The following is an 18511-nucleotide window of genomic DNA, read 5'->3' on the forward strand; positions in this document are numbered from 1 at the left end:
TTTTTCATACTTAACGATCCACGTGGACTACGATTGGAACGGTAAAGTGTGCCGAGCGAAGCAGTAGCGGAGCGAAGGCACCATGCCCGAAGCATGGCGAGCGAAGAAAACGACACAAAAAAAATAAAAAAAAATCCTCATGTCGACCTTTAGACCTGTCGACCTAGCACATGTCGACCTAGAAACCCTGTCGACCTTCCATCCATGTCGACCTAGTGACTGTCGACCTATAGTGGTCGACCTAAACATTCTGCTTTCCATTTGGAGTCTTTATTATGTAGCAGTTGAAATGTTTCATACTTTAATCACCCTGAAATAAAATAAAAATCTAGGGTTAAATATCTAATTAGGGTTAAAAATCTATAAGATGCGTTTCCTCAGAAATCAGTAAGATGAGGAAAGTATAAACTTTCCGCTGCATTCGGTCAGAAATAGAACCCATTTACTGTCATCACTGCAACTTCTGAGAGTAACCAGATCTCCCAAATCCTTCTCCCTCTGCTATTTATTACTACAGCCAAGACTGGATTATTGTGCGCTGTCCCAAAGCTGCGGATGAAAGTAATACAGTTCGTTCTTACTAATGCAGTAAGAGATGTGGATGGCTTCGGAAAAAAAAAAGTGTAGAGGTTGTTACATTAGTTGCATACATTACAACCAATAACACAGTGAAGCGCAATATACAGTGCATCCGGAAAGTATTCACAGCGCTTCACTTTTTCCACATTTTATTAGGTTACAGCCTTATACCACACGAAAAAAAATAAAATAAGAATTTACTCACCGGTAATTCTATTTCTCGCAGTCCGTAGTGGATGCTGGGTACTCCGTAAGGACCATGGGGTATAGACGGGCTCCGCAGGAGACTGGGCACTCTTAAAAGAAAGATTAGGTACTATATCTGGTGTGCACTGGCTCCTCCCTCTATGCCCCTCCTCCAGACCTTAGTTAGGATACTGTGCCCGGAAGAGCTAACATTACTAGGAAAGGATTTGGAATCCAGGGTAAGACTCATACCAGCCACACCAATCACACCGTACAATTCGTGATAACTATACCCAGTTAACAGTATGAACAATAACAGCCTCTCTCAACAGATGGCTCAACAATAACCCTTTAGTTAAGCAATAACTATATACATGTATTGCAGAGAGTCCGCACTTGGGACGGGCTCCCAGCATCCACTACGGACTACGAGAAATAGAATTACCGGTGAGTAAATTCTTATTTTCTCTGACGTCCTAGTGGATGCTGGGTACTCCGTAAGGACCATGGGGATTATACCAAAGCTCCCAAACGGGCGGGAGAGTGCGGATGACTCTGCAGCACCGAATGAGCAAACTCAAGGTCCTCCTCAGCCAGGGTATCAAACTTGTAGAATTTTGCAAAAGTGTTTGAACCCGACCAAGTAGCAGCTCGGCAAAGTTGTAAAGCCGAGACCCATCGGGCAGCCGCCCAAGAAGAGCCCACCTTCCTCGTGGAATGGGCTTTTACTAATTTAGGATGCGGCAGTCCAGCCGCAGAATGTGCAAGCTGAATCGTGCTACAGATCCAGCGAGCAATAGTCTGCTTTGAAGCAGGAGCACCCAGCTTGTTGGGTGCATGCAGGATAAATAGCGAGTCAGTTTTTCTGACTCTAGCCGTCCTGGAAAAAATAAGAATTTACTTACCGATAATTCTATTTCTCGTAGTCCGTAGTGGATGCTGGGGACTCCGTAAGGACCATGGGGAATAGCGGCTCCGCAGGAGACTGGGCACAAAAGTAAAGCTTTAGAACTACCTGGTGTGCACTGGCTCCTCCCCCTATAACCCTCCTCCAAGCCTCAGTTAGGATACTGTGCCCGGACGAGCGTACAGAATAAGGAAGGATTTTGAATCCCGGGTAAGACTCATACCAGCCACACCAATCACACCATATAACTTGTGATCTAAACCCAGTTAACAGCATGATAACAGAGGAGCCTCTAGAAAAGATGGCTCACTACAGCAATAACCCGATTTTTTGGTAACAATAACTATGTACCAGTATTGCAGACAATCCGCACTTGGGATGGGCGCCCAGCATCCACTACGGACTACGAGAAATAGAATTATCGGTGAGTAAATTCTTATTTTCTCTAACGTCCTAAGTGGATGCTGGGGACTCCGTAAGGACCATGGGGATTATACCAAAGCTCCCAAACGGGCGGGAGAGTGCGGATGACTCTGCAGCACCAAATGAGAGAACTCCAGGTCCTCCTCAGCCAGGGTATCAATTTTGTAGAATTTTACAAACATATTTGCTCCTGACCAAGTAGCTGCTCGGCAAAGTTGTAAAGCCGAAACCCCTCGGGCAGTCGCCCAAGATGAGCCCACCTTCCTTATGGAATGGGCTTTTACAGATTTTGGCTGTGGCAGGCCTGCCACAAAATGTGCGAGCTGAATTTACTACAAATCCAACGAGCAATAGTCTGCTTAGAAGCAGGAGCACCCAGCTTGTTGGGTGCATACAGAATAAACAACGAGTCAGATTTTCTGACTCCAGCCGTCCTGGAAACCTATATTTCCAGGGCTCTGACAACGTCTAGCAACTTGGAGTCCTCCAAGTCCCTAGTAGCCGCAGGCACCACTATAGGTTGATTCAGGTGAAACGCTGAAAACCACCTTAGGGAGAAACTGAGGACAAGTCCTCAATTCCGCCCTGTCCGAATGGAAAATCAGATGAGGGCTTTTACAGGATAAAGCCGCCAATTCTGACACGCCCCTGGCCCAGGCCAGGGCCAACAGCATGACCACTTTCCATGTGAGATATTTTAACTCCACATATTTAAGTGGTTCAAACCAATGTGACTTTTGGAACCCAAAAACTACATTTAGATCCCAAAGTGCCACTGGAGGCACAAAAGGAGGCTGTATATACAGTACCCCTTTCAAAAACGTCTGAACTTCAGGGACTGAAGCTAGTTCTTTTTGGAAGAAAATTGACAGGGCCGAAATTTGAACCTTAATGGACCCCCATTTCAGGCCCATAGACACTCCTGTTTGCAGGAAATGTAGGAATCGACCTAGTTGAAAATTCCTCCGTCGGGGCCTTACTGGCCACGCACCACGCAACATATTTTTGCCAAATGCGGTGATAATGTTTTGCGGTTATATCTTTCCTGGCTTTGATCAGGATAGGAATGACTTCATTCGGAATGCCTTTCTCCTTCAGGATCCGGCGTTCAACCGCCATGCCGTCAAACGCAGCCGCGGTAAGACTTGGAACAGACAGGGTCCTTGCTGGAGCAGGTCCCTTCTTAGAGGTAGAGGCCACGGATCCTCCGTGAGCATCTCTTGAAGTTCCGGTTACCAAGTCCTTCTTGGCCAATCCGGAGCCACGAATATAGTGCTTACTCCTCTCCATCTTATAATTCTCAGTACCTTGGGTATGAGAGGCAGAGGAGGGAACACATACACTGACTGGTACACCCACTGTGTTACCAGAGCGTCTACAGCTATTGCCTGAGGGTCCCTTGACCTGGCGCAATACTTGTCGAGTTTTATAAACATGTGGAAGACTTCTGGGTGAAGTCCCCACTCTCCCGGGTGGAGGTCGTGTCTGCTGAGGAAGTCTGCTTCCCAGTTGTCCACTCCCGGAATGAATACTGCTGACAGTGCTATCACATGATTTTCCGCCCAGCGAAGAATCCTTGCAGCTTCTGCCATTGCCCTCCTGCTTCTTGTGTCACCCTGTCTGTTTACGTGGGTGACTGCCGTGATGTTGTCCGAATGGATCAACTCCGGGTGACCTTGAAGCAGAGGTCTTGCTGAGCTTAGAGCATTGTAAATGGCCCTTAGCTTCACATAAATATCCTGAAGTGATGTCTCGAGGCTTGACCATAAGCTCTGGAAATTCCTTCCCTGTGTGACTGCTCCCCAGCCTCGCAGGCTGGCATCCGTGGTCACCAGGACCCAGTCCTGAATGTGCGGCCCTCTAGAAGATGAGCACTCTGCAACCACCACAGGAGAGACACCCTTGTGCTTGGTGACAGGGTTATCCGCTGATGCATCTGAAGATGCGACCCGGACCATTTGTCCAGCAGGTCCCACTGGAAAGTTCTTGCGTGGAATCTGCCGAATGGGATTGCTTCGTAGGAAGCCACCATTTTTCCCAGAACCATTTCATTGATGTACTGAGACTTGGCTCGGTTATAGTAGGTTCCCGACTAGCTCGGATAACTCCCTGACTTTCTCCTCCGGGAGAAACACCTTTTTCTGGACTGTGTCCAGGATCATCCCTAAGAACAGAAGACGAGTCGTCTGAATCAGCTGCGATTTTGGAATATTGAGAATCCAATCGTGCTGCCGCAACACTACCTGAGATAGTGCTACACCGACCTCCAACTGTTCCCTGGATCTTACCCTTATCAGGGAATCGTCCAAGTAAGGGATAACTAAAATTCCCTTCCTTCGAAGGAGTATCCTCATTTCGGTCATTACCTTGGTAAAGACCCGGGGTGCCGTGAACCATCCATACGGCAGCGTCTGAAACTGATAGTGACAGTTCTGTACCATAAACCTGAGGTACCCTTGGTGAGAAGGGTAAATTGGGACATGAAGGTAAGCATCCTTGATGTCCCGAGACATCATGTAGTCCCCTTCTTCCAGGTTCGCAATCACTGCTCTGAGTGACTCAATCTTGAATTTGAACCTCCGTATGTAAGTGTTCAAGATTTTAGATTTAGAATCGGTCTCACCGAACCGTCCGGCTTCGGTACCACAACAGTGTGGAATAATACCCCGTTCCCTGTTGCAGGAGGGGTACCTTGATTATCACCTGCTGGGAATACAGCTTGTGAATGGCTTCCAAAACTGCCTCCCTGTCAGAAGGAGACATCGTTAAAGCCGACTTTAGGAAACGGCGAGGGGGAGACGTCTCGAATTCCAATTTGTACCCCTGAGATATCATCTGAAGGATCCAGGGGTCTACTTGCGAGTGAGCCCACTGCGCGCTGAAATTCATTGAGACGGGCCCCCACCGTGCCTGATTCTGCTTGTAAAGCCCCAGCGTCATACTGAGGGCTTGGCAGAGGCGGGAGAGGGTTTCTGTTCCTGGGAACTGGCTGATTTCTGCAGCCTTTTTCCTCTCACTCTGTCACGGGGCAGAAATGAGGAACCTTTTGCCCGCTTGCCTACGAAAAGACTGCGCCTGATAATACGGCGTCTTCTTATGTTGAGAGGCGACCTGGGGTACAAACGTGGATTTCCCAGCTGTTGCCGTGGCCACCAGGTCTGAAAGACCGACCCCAAATAACTCCTCCCCTTAATAAGGCAATACTTCCAAATGCCGTTTGGAATCCGCATCACCTGACCACTGTCGTGTCCATAACCCTCTACTAGCAGAAATGGACAACGCACTTAGACTTGATGCCAGTCGGCAAATATTCCGCTGTGCATCACGCATATATAGAAATGCATCTTTTAAATGCTCTATAGGCAATAATACTGTCCCTATCTAGGGTATCAATATTTTTAGTCAGGGAATCCGACCACGCCAACCCAGCACTGTACATCCAGGCTGAGGCGATTGCTGGTCGCAGCATAACACCAGTATGTGTGTAAATACATTTTAGGATACCCTCCTGCTTTCTATCAGCAGGATCCTTAAGGGCGGCCATCTCAGGAGAGGGTAGAGCCCTTGTTCTTACAAGCGTGTGAGCGCTTTATCCACCCTAGGGGGTGTTTCCCAACGCACCCTAACCTCTGGCGGGAAAGGATATAATGCCAATAACATTTTAGAAATTATCAGTTGTTATCGGGGGAAACCCACGCATCATCACACACCTTATTTAATTTCTCAGATTCAGGAAAACTACAGGTAGTTTTTCCTCACCGAACATAATACCCCTTTTTGGTGGTACTCGTATTATCAGAAATGTGTAAAACATTTTTCATTGCCTCAATCATGTAACGTGTGGCCCTACTGGAAGTCACATTTGTCTCTTCACCGTCGACACTGGAGTCAGTATCCGTGTCGGCGTCTATATCTGCCATCTGAGGTAACGGGCGCTTTAGAGCCCCTGACGGCCTATGAGACGTCTGGACAGGCACAAGCTGAGTAGCCGGCTGTCTCATGTCAACCACTGTCTTTTATACAGAGCTGACACTGTTACGTAATGCCTTCCAACAGTTCATCCACTCAGGTGTCGACCCCCTAGGGGGTGACATCACTATTACAGGCAATCTGCTCCGTCTCCACATCATTTTTCTCCTCATACATGTCGACACAAACGTACCGACACACAGCACACACACAGGGAATGCTCTGATAGAGGACAGGACCCCACTAGCCCTTTGGGGAGACAGAGGGAGAGTTTGCCAGCACACACCAGAGCGCTATATATATATATATATATATATATATATATATATATATATATATATATATATATACAGGGATAACCTTATATAAGTGTTTTTCCCCTTATAGCTGCTGTATTTTTTATACTGCGCGTAATTAGTGCCCCCCTCTCTTTTTTAACCCTTTCTGTAGTGTAGTGACTGCAGGGGAGAGCCAGGGAGCTTCCCTCCAACGGAGCTGTGAGGGGAAAATGGCGCCAGTGTGCTGAGGAGATAGGCTCCGCCCCCTTTTCGGCGGCCTTATCTCCCGTTTTTCTGTGTATTCTGGCAGGGGTTAAATTCATCCATATAGCCCAGGAGCTATATGTGATGCATTTTTTGCCATCCAAGGTGTTTTTATTGCGTCTCAGGGCGCCCCCCCCCCCCCCCCCCAGCGCCCTGCACCCTCAGTGACCGGAGTGTGAAGTGTGCTGAGAGCAATGGCGCACAGCTGCAGTGCTGTGCGCTACCTTGTTGAAGACAGGACGTCTTCTGCCACCGATTTTCCGGACCTCTTCTGTCTTCTGGCTCTGTAAGGGGGCCGGCGGCGCGGCTCTGGGACCTATCCATGGCTGGGCCTGTGATCGGTCCCTCTGGAGCTAATGTCCAGTAGCCTAAGAAGCCCAATCCACTGTGCACGCAGGTGAGTTCGCTTCTTCTCCCCTTAGTCCCTCGATGCAGTGAGCCTGTTGCCAGCAGGTCTCACTGAACATAAAAAACCTAAAACTAAACTGTTCACTAAGCAGCTCAGGAGAGCCACCTAGTGTGCACCCTTCTCGTTCGGGCACAAAAATCTAACTGAGGCTTGGAGGAGGGTCATAGGGGGAGGAGCCAGTGCACACCAGGTAGTTCTAAAGCTTTACTTTTGTGCCCAGTCTCCTGCGGAGCCACTATTCCCCATGGTCCTTACGGAGTCCCCAGCATCCACTTAGGACGTTAGAGAAATAAAGTTTCAGGGCCCGGACTACGTCCAGCAACTTGGAATCCTTCAAGTCCCTAGTAGCCGCAGGCACCACAATAGGTTGGTTCAAATGAAACGATGATACCACCTTAGGGAGAAATTGGGGACGAGTCCTTCATTCTGCCCTTTCCATATGGAAGATCAGATATGGGCTTTTACATGACAAAGCCGCCAATTCTGACACACGCCTAGACCAAGCTAAGGCCAAAAGCATGACCACTTTCCACGTGAGATATTTTAGCTCCACGGTCTTAAGTGGCTCAAACCAGTGGGATTTTAGGAATCCAACACACGTTAAGATCCCAAGGTGCCACTGGAGGCACAAAAGGGGCTGAATATGCAGCACCCCTGTAACAACGTCCGAACTTCAGGCAGTGAAGCCAGTTCTTTTTGACAGAAAAAAGGGATAGGGCCGAAATCTTGGCCTTTATGGGTCCTAATTTTAGGCCCATAGTCACTCCTGACTGTAGGAAGTGCAGGAATCGACCCCCCTGGAATTCCTCTGTAGGGCCTTCCCGGCCACACACCAAGCAACCTATTTTCGCCATATACAGTGAAAAAGTCTTGCTGTCACGTCTTTCCTAGCCTTTATCAGCGTAGGAATAACTGCATCCGGAATGCCCTTTTCCGCTAGGATCCGGCGTTCAACCACCATGCCGTCCAACGCAGCCGCGGTAAGTCTTGGATCAGACAGGGTCCCTGTTGCAACATGTCCTGACTGAGAGGCAGAGGCCATGGGTCCTCTGAGAGCATTTCTTGCAGTTCCGGGTACAGAGTCCTTCTTGGCCAATCCGGAGCAAAGAATATTGTTCACACTCCTCCGTTTATTACAATTCTCAGCCCTTGGGTCTGAGAGGAAGAGGAGGGAATATATAGACCGACTGGAACACCCACGGTGTTACTAGTGCGACCACAGCTATCACCTGAGAGTCCCTTGACCCAGCGTAAAACCTTTTTTATCTTTTTATTGAGGTGGGACGCCATGTAATCCACCTCAGGCAGTTTCCATCAATTTGCAAAACTGCGTGAAGACTTCCTGATGAAGTCACCACTTTCCCGGGTGGAGGTCGTGTCCACTCCCGGAATGAACACTGCTGACAGTGCGCTTACTTGATTCTCCGCCCAGCGAAGAATTCTGGTGGCTTCTACCCTCGCCACCCTGCTCCTTGTGCCGCCCTGGCGGTTTACATGAGCCCCTGCGGTCTGACTGGATCAGAACCGGTTGGTCGCGAAGCAGGAACTCCGCTTGACTTAGGGCGTTGTATATGGCCCTTAGTTCCAGGATATTGATGTGAAGGCAAGTCTGTTGGCTTGACCACAAACCTTGGAATTTTCTTCCCTGTGTAACTGCCCCCCGCCCTCGGAGGCTTGCATCCGTGGTCACCAGGACCCAGTCCTGAATGCCGAATCTGCGGCCCTCGAGAAGGTGAGCACTCCGCAGCCACCACAGGAGAGACACCCTGGCCCTGGGGGATAGGGTGATTAACCGATGCATCTGAAGATGTGATCCGGACCACTTGTCCAGTAAGTTCCACTGTCCTTGCATGGAACCAGCCGAAGGCGATGGCCTCGTATGATGCCATTATCCTTCCCAGGACTCGAGTGCAGTGATGCACTGACACCTGTTTTGGTTTTCAATGGATTCCTGACCAGTGTCATGAGCTCCTTAGCTCTCTCTATCGGGAGATAAACCCTCTTCTGGTCTGTGTCTAGGATCATGCCTAGGCGAGGCACATGAGCTGTAGGAACCAACTGCGACTTCGGAATATATAGAATCCAGTCGTGTTGCCGTTTCACTTCCAGAGAAGGTGATACGCTGTCCAGCAACTGCTCTCTTGATCTCGCTTTTATGAGATCATCCAAGTATGTGATAATAGTGACACCTTGCTTCTGCAGGAGCACCATCATATCCGCCATTCCTGGGTGAAATTGGTAATGACAATCCCGTACCGCAATTCTGAGGTACGCCTGATGAGGTGGATAAATGGGGACACGAAGGTATGCATCCTTTATGTCCCGATTCATTTCAGGCTTGCAATGACCGCTCTTAGCGATTCCATCTTGAACCTGAACCTTTTCAGGTATATGTTCAGGGATTTTTATACAATATGGGTCTAACCGAACTGTCTGGTTTCGGGATCGAATAATAACACCCTCTTGTTGAAGGAGGGGACCCTTGACCACCACCTGTTGAAGATACAATTTACGAATTGCAGTTAACACTGGCTCCCTCTCTTGGGGGGAAGCCCACCGGGTCCTCGGTGAGGGGGCATCTTCTCACAGTCCAGCCTGTATCCCTGCGATACAATTTCTATTGCCCAGGGATCTAACAGGGAGTGAACCCACTTGTGGCTGAACTTACGAAGGCGTGTCCCCACCGGGCCTAGCTCCGCCTGTGGAGCCCCAGCGACATGCGGTGGATTTTTGTAGAGGCCGGGGAGGACTTCTGTTCCTGGGGACTAGCTGTGTTGTACAGCTTCTTTCCTCTGCCCCCGGCTCTGACAAGAAAGGACGCACCTCAGACTTTCTTGTTTCTTTATTCGAAAAGCTGCATTCAATAATGTCGTGCTTTCCTAGGCTGTGCAGGAATATAAGGCAAAATATCAGAATTACCAGCTATAGCTGTGGAGACCAGGCCCGAGAACCTTTCTCCACACAATCCTCAGCCTTCCATATGCCTCTTAAGTCGGCATCATCTGTCCAATGTATATTCTACAGGACACGTCAAGCAGAAATCAACATAGATTTTGTCTCTAGGACCCAGTATACTCATGTCCCTTTGGGCATGCTTTATAATTATATATCTATCACTTAAGACAGCATCTTAAAATATTTATATGCATATTAGGGTCTCAATCTCTGCTGATAAGGTACCTGTCCACGCTGCCACAGCGCTATAAACCCACGCCGACACAATCGCCGGTCTGGGTAGTATACTAGAATGTGCACACTATCTGCAGGATCCCTGAGAATAGCTAGTGCAAACAGGACACCCAAGGGGAATATTCTCAACACATCCTGGCCCTAGTGGGGAAAGGATACAGCCTGAGAATTTTCTTGTGGGAAGCTGCCGTCTCTTGTCTGGAGAATCCCGCTCTTTTTCCTCATGAGAGGAGGGAAATTTACCTCAGCATTCTTCCCCTTAACATGTGTACTCTCGTGTCAGGGACAGATGAGTCATCAGTGATATGCAAATCATCTTTTATTCCAATAATCATATATTGAATATCTTTTAGCCCTCTTGGCTGTAACTTTGCATTATCGTAGTCGACAGTGGAGTTAAACTCCGTGTCGATACTTTGTTATTTTGGATAGTGAACATAGAGAGACTGAAGGACTCTGTGACGGGTGGTCTTCTGTTTGCCGGCGGTCGGGCTCCCGGCGCTCAGTATACCGGCGCCGGGAGCCCGACAGCCGGCATACCGACAATTATTTTCCCTCGTGGGGGTCCACGACCCCCATAGAGGGAGAATAAAATAGTGTGGCGCGCGTAGCGCGCCACCGTGCCCGTAGCGTGGCGAGCGCAGCGAGCCCGCAAGGGGCTCATTTGCGCTCGCCAAGCTGTCGGTAAGCCGGCGGTCGGGCTCCCGGCGCCGGGATGCTGGTCGCCGGGAGCCCGACCGCCGGCCAGCCGTAGTGAACCCCTCTGTGACATAGGGACAGACCAGGGTAGATTTCCTCTCTGTTCCCTAACCTTTTGTGCAATAATTTTACCTCAGCACTTACACATATCCAAACAGGTGTCGGCGTTGTCGACGGAGACACCCTCCCACACACATATCCGCTCTATCACCTCCTTAGAGGAGCCTTTTACCTCAGACATGTCGACACACGCGTACCGACACACCACACACACAGGGGATGCTCTATTTGAAGACAGTTCCCCCACCAGGCCCTTTGGAGAGACAGAGAGAGAGTATGCCAGCACACACCACAGCGCTATATAATACAGGGATGTACACTATACTGAGTGATTTTTCCCCTATAGCAGCTTATATACACAGTTTTGCGCCTAAATTTATGTGGGCCCCCCCCTCTCTTTTTTACCCTTTGTGTACCAGGATACTGCAGGGGAGAGCCTGGAGAGCTTCCTTCCAGCTGAGCTGTGAAGAGAAAATGGCGCCGGTGTGCTGAGGAAGAAGGCCCGGCGAAGAAGGCCCGGCCCCCTCAGCGGCGGGCTTCTGTCCTTTTATGTACTTTAATGGCGGGGGTTAATGCACATATACAGTTTATCAGACTGTATTACAGGTTGAGTATCCCTTATCCAAAATGCTTGGGACCAGAGGAATTTTGGATATGGGATTTTTCCGTATTTTGGAATAATTGCATACCATAATGAGATATTATGGTGATGAGACCTAAATCTAAGCACAGAATGCATTTATGTTACATATACACCTTATACACACAGCCTGAAGGTAATTTTAGACAATATTTTTTATAACTTTGTGCATTAAACAAAGTGTGTGTACAATCACACAATTCATTTATGTTTCATATACACCTTATACACACAGTCTGAAGGTCATTTAATACAATATTTTTAATAACTTTGAGTATTAAACAAAGTTTGTGTACATTGAGCCATCAAAAAACAAAGGTTTCACTATCTCAGTCTCACTGAAAAAAGTCTGTATTTCGGAATATTCCGTATTTCGGAATATTTGGATATGGGATACTCAACCTGTATGTGCTTTTCCGCAAGGAAGGTAATCTAATTGCTGCCCAGGGCGCGCCCCCCCAGCGCCCTGCACCCATCAGTGACCGGAGTGTGTGGTGTGCTAAGGGGAGCAATGGCGCACAGCTGCAGTGCTGTGCGCTACCTTAATGAAGACCGGAGTCTTTAGCCGCCGATTTTCAACTTCTCTTCGTTCTTCTGGCTCTGCAAGGGGGACGGCGGTGCGGCTCCGGGACCGGACGACCGAGGACTGGGCCTGTGTTCGATCCCTCTGGAGCTAATGGTGTCCAGTAGCCTTAGAAGCCCAAGCTAGCTGCAAGCAGGTAGGTTCGCTTCTCTCCCCTCAGTCCCACGTAGCAGTGAGTCTGTTGCCAGCAGATCTCACTGAAAATAAAAAACCTAACAAATACTTTCTTTTCTAGGAAGCTCAGGAGAGCCCCTAGGGTGCATCCAGCTCTGGCCGGGCACAGATACTAACTGAGGTCTGGCGGAGGGGCATAGAGGGAGGAGCCAGTGCACACCAGATATAGTACCTAATCTTTCTTTTAAGAGTGCCCAGTCTCCTGCGGAGCCCGTCTATACCCCATGGTCCTTACGGAGTACCCAGCATCCACTAGGACCTCAGAGAAATAATTTTCTCTCTCTCAAAATTCTACTCACAATACCCCATAATGACAAAGATTTTTGCAAATGTATTAAAAATAAAAAAAATAAAAATCACATGTACATAAGTATTCACAGCATTTGCTCAATACTTTGTTGATGCACGTTTTGCAGCAAATTACAGCCTCAAGTCTTTTTGAATATGATGCCACAAGCTTGGCACACCTATCTTTGGGCAGTTTCGCCCATTCCTCTTCGCAGCACCTCTCAAGCTCCATCAGGTTGGATGGGAAGCATCGGTGCACAGCCATTTTCAGATCTCTCCAGAGATGTTCAATCAGATTCAGGTCTGGGCTCTGGCTGGGTCACTCAAGGACATTCACAGAGTTGACCTGAAGCCACTCCTTTGATATCTTGGCTGTGTGCTTAGGGTCATTGTCCTGCTGATAGATGAACAGTCGCCCCAGTATGAGGTCAAGAGTGCTCTGGAGCTGGTTTTCATCCAAGATGTGTCTGTACATTGCTGTATTCATCTTTCCCTCTATCCTGACTAGTCTCCCAGTTCCTGCCGCTGAAAAACATCCCCACAGCATGATGCTGCCACCACCATGCTTCACTATAGGGATGGTATTGGCCTGGTTATGAGTGGTGCCTGGTTTCCTCCAAACATGACGCCTGGCATTCACACCAAAGAGTCCAATCTTTGACTCATCAGACCAGAGAATCTTATTTCTCATGGTCTGAGAGTCCTTCAGGTGCATTTTGGCAAACTCCAGACGAGCTGCCATGTGCTTTTTACTAAGGAGTGGCTTCCGTCTGGCCACTCTACCATACAGGCCTGATTGGTGGATTGCTGCAGATATGGTTGTCCTTCTGGAAGGTTTTCCTCTCTCCACAGAGGAATGCTGTAGCTCTGACAGAGAGACCATAGTGTTCTTGGTCACCTCCTTGACTAGGGCCCTTCATCCCCGGCTGAGTTTAGACGGCCGGACAGCTCTAGGAAGAGTCCTGGTGGTTCCAAACTTCTTCCATTTACGGATGATGGAGGTCACTGTGCTCACTGAGGACCTTCAAAGCAGCAGATATTTTCTGTTCCATTCACCAGATTTGTGCCTCAAAACAATCCTGTCTCAGAGGTCTACAGACAATTCCTTTGACTTCATGCTTGGATTGTGCTCAAAAATGCACTGTCAATTATGGGACTTTATATAGACAGGTGTGTGCCTTTCCAAATCCTGTCCAATCAACTGCATTTACCACACTCCAATTAAGCTGTAGTAACATCTCAAGGATTATCAGTAGAAACAGGATGCACCTGTTACAATTTTGAGCTTCATGGCAAACACATGTGATTTCTTAGTTTTTTATTTTTAATAAATTAGCAAAAATCTCCCCAAAAACTTTTTTCACGTTGTCATTATTGGGTATTGTGTGTAGAATTTTGAGGGGAAAAAAAGAATTTATTCCATTCTGAAATAAGGCTGTAAACATAACAAAATGTGAAAAAAGTGAAGCGCTGTGAATACTTTTTGGATGCACTGTGAAGGGCCCAGATCAGAGCGTTTGCTGGAAGAAGAAAGCTGGCATTTTCTTCAGTGTTTTTTTTCCTCTAGACTACCATGGCATCCAGTCACATGGCACATTATGTAATGAGCAGAATTGCTTTGGAAAGCCCCTCTGAGTTCCTCACTGTGAAAGGCTTCTTTTCCGCATCCGACACCACATAACATGCTGAGACTCTGCACAGGTTAGCCAAGATGCAAGCTTAATTAGGTGCTTGTCATTTATAAAAAAATAAAAATTAAAAATAAATATAAACTTCTACGTGGGATTGCGGCTTTAGTAATACTCTAGTAGACAGATAATAAAAAGCAGAAGGGCATGTAGAAAAACTACTTTTAGAAACGCAAATGTATTGATCGGCAACTAAAGCATTAATAAAAAACCCCGGCAGTTATTGTACAAAATAATAGTAGACCATGTACAAGGTGTTCTTAGCCAATATAAGGGCTTACTGAGAAAATATATAGTTAAATAATTACTCACTGTCTTATTTACCCAAAGCAGGGGGTGACATAGGGATTTATATCACTCTGCTAGTGGACAGACATTAAGGCTAAAGTGCATATATAACCTTCGCAAAGTGGAGACAATATCTTACCCAAAAAAGAAAACAAAAATATAGCTAAAACCAGAATTAAGTGGTGTACAAATATTATACACACCAAATCCCATAGACAAACATGAATGGTACTTTTTATGACTTTACATTAACTTTATTCTCATCTCTGAGACCACTACAGCTCTACAGAAGAAGCCTCTGCTGATGCATCAAACAAGGCAGTTTCCCCCAACCATGGATACTCTGCCCATTCAGAATCTGTGTTATAATGTAGTCTAGCACTCACTGTACTACCAGCTGTTACCAGAACACAAGCATCGGAAAACTGGCTAGGACTATAAATTGTGATACTTAATCATTTATGTTCTTCCCAGAACTTCATGGCAGGCCTTACTGTACTACCGAGATGCTGTAGACAGAATATTCTTCCTGCCAAGGGCAAAGTATAGCGTAGGACGCCTCATCACCTTCCACTGCTTCTTCCCGGTCTATTCAGTAGAAAGTCAAGAGGTCGACACACACACCAGCGTCACCAGTATCATTGGGATCCTGCCACGCATGTAACGCTACTTTCTACCGGCATTGTGAAGTCAACATACTCACTGGTGACTGAGTGTTGACTCCTATTCCCAACCCATCAGGAAAAATCTGATTTATCAAAAGGGATAGAATATAATTAGAAGCCTTCGAACTAAGGTGCAAGTGTTTCCCAACTCCAGCCCTCAGGGAACCCCCAACAGTGCACGTTTTCCAGGTCTCCTCACAGAATCACATGTGCAATAAGGCATCTGGTCTATAGACCTACTCTAAAAAGGTCTGCAGTCAATAGGTTGATCACTAATGGCAGACATGCATTATGTCGAAAGGGTCAAAAGGTCAACATGTAAAAGGTAGACTGTTAAAAAATTTGACAAAACAATGGTCGACACAAGTTTTCATACTTTAACAGCCCCGTGGTCTACAACTGGGAAAAGTAACCTGTGCCGAGCACAGTGATCCACCTTGCTTGAACCATGGCGAGTGAAGCGAGCCATGGGAGGGGACGTGATACACTAATGGGGCTTGTTTGTGGTAGAAAAGTGACAAAACACTCAAAATAAAAAATTGTGTCTACCTTTTGTGTCGACCATTTCCATGTTGACCGTTTGACCCTGTTGACCTATTTTATGTCTCCCTTTTGGCCTAATGCATTTCTACCATTAGTAGTAGACCTAATGGGTGAGATTCAAATGACATATCACGCCCAATTTCCTTCTAAAATGATCTCCGTTATTGCGCATATTGCGCCCATAGTAATCAGGTTTAGCTGTGTAAAGGGTTGGGTGCCTCCCTACTCCGGAGGTAGCAAGCTGAAAATAAGATTTTACTCACCGGTAAATCTATTTCTCGTAGTCCGTAGTGGATGCTGGGGACTCCGTAAGGACCATGGGGAATAGCGGGCTCCGCAGGAGACTGGGCACTCTAAGAAAGATTTAGTACTACTGGTGTGCACTGGCTCCTCCCTCTATGCCCCTCCTCCAGACCTCAGTTAAGGAAACTGTGCCCGGAAGTGCTGACATTACAAGGAAAGGATTTTGGAATCCAGGGTAAGACTCATACCAGCCACACCAATCACACTGAACAACTTGTGATAAACTTACCCAGTTAACAGTATGAACAAACAACAGAGCATCAACCAATGGATGCCAACATAACATAACCCTTTATTAAGCAATAACTATATACACGTACTGCAGAAAGTCCGCACTTGGGACGGGCGCCCAGCATCCACTACGGACTACGAGAAATAGATTTACCGGTGAGTAAAATCTTATTTTCTCTAACGACCTAGTGGATGCTGGGGACTCCGTAAGGACCATGGAGATTATACCAAAGCTCCCAAACGGGCGGGAGAGTGCGGATGACTCTGCAGCACCGAATGGGCAAACACAAGATCCTCCCTCAGCCAGGGTATCAAACTTGTAGAATTTTGCAAATGTGTTTGAACCCGACCAAGTAGCAGCTCGGCAAAGCTGTAATGCCGGGACCCCTCGGGCAGCCGCCCAAGAAGAGCCCACTTTCCTTGTGGAATGGGCTTTCACTGATTTTGGATGCGGCAATCCAGCCGCAGAATGAGCCTGCTGAATCGTGTTACAGATCCAGCGAGCAATAGTTTGCTTTGAAGCAGGAGCACCCAGTTTGTTGGATGCATACAGGATAAACAGAGAGTCAGTCTTCCTGACTCCAGCCGTTCTGGTTACATAAATCTTCAAAGCCCGGACTACGTCAAGCAACTTGGAATCCTCCAAGTCACAAGTAGCCGCAGGCACCACAATAGGTTGGTTCAAATGAAAAGATGACACCACCTTTGGCAGAAATTGCGGACGAGTCCGCAATTCTGCCCTGTCCATCTGGAAAACCAGATAGGGGCTTTTACATGACAAAGCCGCCAATTTTGACACACGCCTAGCCGAAGCTAAGGCCAACAGCATGACCACTTTCCACGTGAGATACTTTAGCTCCACAGTCTTAAGTGGCTCAAACCAGTGGGATTTCAGGAAACCCAACACCACGTTAAGATCCCAAGGTGCCACTGGTGGCACAAAAGGGGGCTGAATATGCAGCACTCCCTTAACAAACGTCTGAACCTCAGGCAGTGAAGCCAGTTCTTTTTGAAAGAAAATGGATAGGGCCGAATCTGGACCTTTATGGACCCTAATTTTAGGCCCATAGTCACTCCTGACTGTAGGAAGTGCAGGAATCGACCAAGCTGGAATTCTTCTGTAGGGCCTTCCTGGCCTCACACCAAGCAACATATTTTCGCCATATACGGTGATAATGCTTTGCTGTCACGTCCTAGCCTTTATCAGCGTAGGAATAACTTCATCCGGAATGCCTTTTTCCGCTAGGATCCGGCGTTCAACCGCCATGCCGTCAAACGCAGCCACGGTAAGTCTTGGAACAGACAGGGCCCTTGTTGCAACAGGTCCTGTCTGAGAGGCAGAGGCCATGGGTCCTCTGTGAGCATTTCTTGCAGTTCCGGATATGAAGTCCTTCATGGCCAATCCGGAACAATGAGTATTGCTCTCACTCCTCTTTTTCTTACAATTCTCAGCACCTTTGGTATGAGAGGAAGAGGAGGAAATACATAGACCGACTGGAACACCCACGGTGTTACTAGTGCGTCTACAGCTATCGCCTGAGGGTCCCTTGACCTGGCGCAATACCATTTTAGCTTTTTGTCGAGGCGGGACGCCATCATGTCCACCTGTGGCAGTTCCCGTCGATTTGCAATCTGCGTGAAGACTTCTTGGTGAAGTCCCCACTCTCCCGGGTGGAGGTCGTGCCTGCTGAGGAAGTCTGCTTTCCAGTTGTCCACTCCCGGAATGAACACTGCTGACAGTGCTCTTACGTGATTCTCCACCCAGTGAAGAATTCTGGTGGCTTCTACCATCGCCACCCTGCTCCTTGTGCCGCCTTGGCGGTTTACATGAGCCACTGCGGTGATATTGTCTGACTGGATCAGAACCGGTTGGTCGCGAAGCAGGGTCTCCGCTTGACTTGGGGCGTTGTATATGGCCCTTAGTTCCAGGATATTGATGTGAAGGCAAGTCTCCTGCCTTGACCACAGCCCTTGGAAATTTCTTCCCAGTGTGACTGCCCCCCACCCTCGGAGGCTTGCATCCGTGGTCACCAGGACCCAGTCCTAAATGCCGAATCTGCGACCTTCGAGAAGGTGAGCACTCTGCAGTCACCACAGGAGAGACACCCTTGCTCTGGGGGATAGGGTGATTAACCGATGCATCCG

At 47.9% G+C, this 18511-nt stretch overlaps 1 protein-coding gene across 14 annotated transcripts in view; it reads right to left on the minus strand.

Moving 5' to 3' along the window:
• Positions 1–18511, minus strand: part of ADD1 (adducin 1) — a 245904-nt gene that overhangs the window by 34742 nt on the left and 192651 nt on the right. The gene's annotated exons all lie outside the window — the stretch shown is intronic.

This window comes from Pseudophryne corroboree, chromosome 1 (genome assembly GCF_028390025.1).
Source record: "Pseudophryne corroboree isolate aPseCor3 chromosome 1, aPseCor3.hap2, whole genome shotgun sequence".
Taxonomy (NCBI): domain Eukaryota; kingdom Metazoa; phylum Chordata; class Amphibia; order Anura; family Myobatrachidae; genus Pseudophryne; species Pseudophryne corroboree.